Below are 6,000 nucleotides of genomic sequence, written 5' to 3'. Positions count from 1 at the left end.
GCTATAGTCAAGTTAGGAGTTGTCATGAACTGACTAATCCCCCTCTGCCACATGAAGAGGGCATTAACCCAGGGATGAAGGAGCCAGCTACAACTACCGGCTACCGTGTTAGCAAGTCATCACCAACGTCATTATTCTTTTGATTCTGACCAGCTTCATTAAGCTCCTTTAGAACAACATGGGTGCTAAATATTAGACCTTGTTTCCAGAAAAATTGAACTTTAATTTTTTTTTGCCATTCTGAAAGGCTCAGATGAACGTCAGCATGCTTATGAAAATTCACTCCCTACCTGGCTTTGGACATTCCTTTTTTTTTTTTTAATCTTCTGGACTTTCGATTCCTAAAAGAAAAAAAAAAAAGAGATGGAATTTTCAAGAACATTTCTCCCTTTTTTAAAAATACCTCTTTTAAAAATTAATCTTTTTCAAATCACGTATGTTTAAGCCAGGAACTTTTAATAGTGTTTTAACAGTTTCCTGCATTAGCTTCAATGTTTTTAAATGTACATTTTAATGCTTCAAGACATAAGTCATTGCTGGATGCAAATTAGGGGATTTCTGAATATATCTGGGAAGTTAATAAAATGAGAAGCATGAAAAGAGATGCAAGACCCTACACTAAAGATTAAATATAACTGGAGAGAGAGAGAGAAAGATGTTCTGCTAAAAGCCTACTGAAAATATTAGTGTATATTAAGAACCTCCTGACAAATGGTTGTCTAAATAGTGACAGCGGGATGCTCGATACATTTTAGGACAGTATGTTTCCAAACAGAATAATGACGGATGAAACCAAAAAAGAAAAAAAGAAGCTTTCATGAAATAATTCATTTTAATTATTGTCACCATCAATTAGGACTCAGTCCTGCATTATTTAATTGGACTTTTGACATTGCCTCCAAGAAGCATATTTCAGAAATGAAGTAACATGCGATAAAGAAAAATTTGCACTGGAAAAAAATCCATTAATAAAAGCTTGTTCCTGCAGAATTAGTCTGAAGCTGGAAACAATTTTTCATCTTTTCAAATATAAAAACTGAATAACGGAAATCAGTACTCGCTGGGAATGAGACTTACCCCTGTGAGAATAAGTTCATCCAAACTCTTTGCTGTCATTGACAAGCTCCTATTTCAGCATTTAAGTGGGTGTTCAAATGGCTGGCTTGGGTGAATAATTGATTATTTGATTCAGTTGTTGAACCAAAAAATTAAACTCTGCTTTTTTCCAAAGTCAACTTCAAAACAAACTGTTTTCAGGGTATTTGGTAAATAACAAATACTCCATAGTTTTAGCGTAAATTATTTCCTATTTGTTTGTTTCTTTGGGAACAATTTTAATTCTTCCATTTTTTTCCAGGTATATGCAATAAAAGCAAAGGACTAGATTCATAGACGAGCCTAGGCATCACCTTCAGAGATGTTTTTCCAATTTCTACTCAACTGGAAATCTAGTGAAAACTTGAAATTCTTGCCTAAAATAGTTTATTTCTGAATGAGCAGTGAAATACACGTTAAACATTTCCAGTCATGTTATTGCTCTTTCATTTCAGTATTTCAATTGCTTTCTATTGCTGTTAACTATTCACATGAAGTCTTTTCATTTCAAAGTTTACCATATCAGGCTATTATAATTGCTCTGTGCTGCAGGCCAAATTTCCTGGTGGTCCTTAAAATTATGCCATGTTAACTGCCTTGTAATAACTGTATACTAAGGTGCCATGTTAATTTCACAAGACTTTTCTCTAGAAACATGAATTTATTTTGCATCTTTATTATAACACCAGGTCCCTTTTTAATTCTATTTCTAAGACCTACAGATATATTCTTCCTTTTCATTTACAAAGCAGTAGGATATGCATCTCCCACTTCAGTCTTTAATTCCCTCCTCCACTTTAGAGAGAAGAGAACAGGCAAAAATAATATCGTGTGCAAAACAGCATCCATTTTAACAGTATTTTTGTCATTCTTTTATAATAAAACCAGTGCGGTTATTCAATAATAAATAATATGCGAATAGTAATTCTATGTGCTAGCTAAACTGAATAGCTCATTCTTTAAAAAAATAGTAAAGTTAAGCATCAGTAAATAACTGCTCCAGGTTTTCATTTTCTCCCTGTTCTTGTGAGAGGAAAAAGGGCTTAGAATAAAACCACCCTTAAAACTCACAAGTCTGGGGAGTTTCATACGAACTCAAAAGCAGGAAGAGGGTGTGCCTTATGCTCCAACGTTAAAGCCTCTTCCCTGAGAAATGGGCTTTTTGTGGGGAAATGGGCTGTTGGAGGGGGCTTTGTGCACCTCTTTGGTGGGTGACATCATTCTGCCACGGTCCAGGTGAGCATCCTGACCAGGAGCTGCTGAACAGAAGGACAGTAGCTGGGTGATGGTGTAGGACTCCCCTCTGCCCTTACCACCTTATGACTTCACCTAGGACATCCAAACAATTTATTTAAAAATACATCAGAAAGAAGCCTTTCATCATTCCTATAATGTTGTCCTCGTTTTAAATGTCCAAAATGTTCAGGGAGTGCATCTCAAATTCACAAATAATCTTGCATTGACTGAGTGTTTATTTTGGCAAATAAGCAATTTATGACAAACAATTCACGATATTGATTTCAAGATGGCCTTCGGTAGCAGGTGAGAACATCCACTAAGACGAGCCAGGAACCGAGAATTTTCAGCAGGAAGGAAGACAGGACCGCAGCCAAGCTCCTAACCTCTAGCGCAGGCTGAGCTTCAGTCAACAATGAAAGACATGTTCTCAAAGCTATACAGATCATGAATACGTCCTTGAATTTCTCGTTGAATACAGAGAATCAGGGTTGAGCCCTGAAATCCTGTAAGTTTGTTTGAGAGGGCCTTTCTCTCTGTTTTTGTCCAAGTATTTTGCTGCCAGGCAGAGGTGCTGAGCTGGATCACTAAAGACGAGCTGCATCCTGCTCTGAATGGTGAGACAGCACAGGTCTCCTCTGCCTGCAAAGCCTTGGGGTTCTCCTGCCTTTAAAGTGGGCAGTTGTGGATGTGTCCATATACGGTACGGGAGACTTACAGACCGGACCTTTCCAGCATGCAAGGAAGTAGGCTAAGCACAGAGATGGCCAGGACAGGTAAGTCAAACACCATTAGGAGCAAGAAGCTGGCTTGTAAGGAAAAGAGTCGAAGGACTCGGGGACCTTCACAAAACAACTGCCGTGGGTGGGAAAGAAAATCAGAAAGGATAAAAGTATATAAACATAAAGGAAGAGGAGGAATTTTTGTGGGTACTTCAAAATAAGTAAGTAGGACTTATCAGAAGGCAAATGAAAATATAAACCAGCTACAAGCATATCCCTTAAAATTCAGACTGGCCTGGCAGTGATAGCACTAGTTGCTGTGGGGAGCAGCGGCCACAGCTACCTCTTGTGCTGACTCCTTGAGAGCTCCTGCTTTGAGTTTGGGCTTTATTGCCTATAGTCATGTAAACTGTGGCACAATACTCCACCTTGTCTCTACCACTGCAAAGTACTTCATGTCCACCACTGCGCCAGAACCACTAGAAAAGCAAGGTAGATGTCACACAGGGTGAAATCTTGGCTGCCGCTAAAGGCAGTGGCGGTTTTACTCTCTGACTTTGAAAGCATGTAGTGAACCCTTGCCTTTAGCTCTACATAGCTCGACTCTTACCCATAAGAAAGGGTTTTAATTTTCCAGGAGCCCACTAAACAAACAGTCTGCTGGCTACAGCAGGACAACCAGGGCTACCTACCATTTCAGCTGAAGCAGCGGTGATACCACTGGAAGTGCCAGCAAGGCTGAAAAGGGTTAATTAGCATGAGGGGTGGTAAAAATGCCAGCAGTTGCCAGAACATCATCTCCACTTGGGCCCCCATCACAGTAACTCCCTGGGTTTATCTGAGCCAGCGCTAGCAGTGATGTAGTTTTTGCTCCTACTCCTCTTTGGAGACCCGGCCAGGACAGGCAGGCTGTCACATTATGAGTTCCTCCTTTCCCTCTTTGAATGTATCCGTGTGGAGGCAGCAGGAGCCTGGCCTTGAGTATGCACAATTACCTTCATAGAAGGGAAGGAAATACAACAAATTAATGCCAAAACAAATACTGTTTCAGTCACATTTGGTATTTTATAGGCCTGTTTTGTTCAGTTTAGTATAATACTGTTTATGCCCTGAAATCTATGCTGTGGAACATACAGAATGTATGTTATGGAAGAATTTCCAACGCTGCTACAACCTCAGTCTCTCCACTTCCAGAAGCTCAGGACTGTACATCCATCACCTGCATGATGCACTAGTGCCAGGTTTGCATTAAGAAACAACTGTTTTTATTATATTATCCTGAAAATTAACGTCATCTCACTTTGTAAACTGACTGGCTTCATTCTGCAGCCACTAAAGCTGAAAAATAAATTCTCTGTCCCATTTTTTCATGACAACAAAACTCATGCCATATCAACAAAATGTTATCTGCATCTGAAAGACTGGCAAAAGGAGGTAAGTGGTAGCTGCAGGCTGATGCTCTGACTAGACAGATTTTTGTGCTTGGCTTGAACCCACCGATTTCAAAATGAGGCCTCATGCACCTGCTTGCCTGGAGCAGCTTACGGGATTGGGGTCAGAACGGCGGCTAGCAGGGGAAGCCTCTCTCTCATCCCTGCCTCCAGTTTTTTCTTATGATCTTCGTGCTTATATCATCTGTAGTGGCACTAATGCAGCCTGATCTCTCTAAACTATGTCATACTAGTGGAAGGAAAAAAAAAATGCTTGTCTGCGCTCTCTGTCTTTGTACTTTTCCTTTTTTTTTTCTCTTTTAATTTGTTAGGTATGATGACCTCTGTGAGAGTGCCGGATTTATTTTGGCAGATTTGGCTGCTAGTTCCTATCGACTAGGATGGAAAGACAGGATCTGAATTTGGGATGTCTCTCTATTAATAATCTGTTTGTTATCTTAATAAATATTTGTTAATTGTTTATCTGACACAGATGACATGTTTATTATTACAAATATGCTTATTGGCCATGATTCACATTGGTCTCTATTATTTTGGACTGTTTTCATTTATCTGTAGGCAGCTCATGCTGTTTTATATATTCTGTCACAGTTGGTTGTGTTTTGTCTTTTCGTGCTGATCTCTGTAAAAAACACAGTAGATGAGAAATTAAAAAACAATGAGAATGTTTCCAAAATCATCCTCTACCACATCCATCCAGCAGTAATTTAAATATATACGAAACAGAGTACAAACCTGAACAGATGGGAAGCTTTTAAACAAATCATAACTTCAGACATCAGCAAATAACTCTGGCTCTTTTAGGATCCAGACCTGAAACTAAGACAGAGTCAATGGAAAGACTGGCATTGTCTTTTGACCAAGCCACAGGTACCTATGTGCTCCTGCACGGTGACATCTTTGGAGAGAGGATTCTGCTTGCTCACGTGGCCTTCATCCCTCGTTCACGTATGCGGTGCTGTCCTTGTTCTCAGTAGTGCACGGAAAGAGTGTTAGGTAATTACAGGTGGAGCAAAGATCTGATGCTCCCTGCTATGGGATGATGTGAATGCTAAAAATTCAGACAGGTTCAAGGTGAAACCAGCCAAACTGATAGAAGAGAAAACTACTAAGATGATTGTTTTTTTTAATGCAAGGGTATCACCTCCGGCTGAGGAAGTCTGGTTGGAAGCATATTTTGAGAAAGTAACACTTTGTGCAGCTCCCACTGTAATTCTCTTTCCTAGGCATCTGACTTTTATTATTTATATGCTCTTAAAGTCTTACACAGTCGACTTCAACCTAACTTTCAAGTTCTGAGTCTTGCTTTTAACCACACTCAGCATGTCTTTATAACAAATATTCAGCCATTCCCTTCAGTTTACTGAGAAGCACTTCAGATACCTCCTGCCCTCACACCTTTCTGCCTCCGTCCGCACATTCACTTCTTTTCCACAACTTCCTCTTCAGTCTTGCCCTCAGACCAAACATCAGCCTCCCCCCGCCTCCGTTCTGCC

Source organism: Opisthocomus hoazin, chromosome 8 (genome assembly GCF_030867145.1).
Source record: "Opisthocomus hoazin isolate bOpiHoa1 chromosome 8, bOpiHoa1.hap1, whole genome shotgun sequence".
Classification (NCBI taxonomy): Eukaryota; Metazoa; Chordata; class Aves; order Opisthocomiformes; family Opisthocomidae; genus Opisthocomus; species Opisthocomus hoazin.
This window is presented reverse-complemented; position numbering follows the sequence as displayed.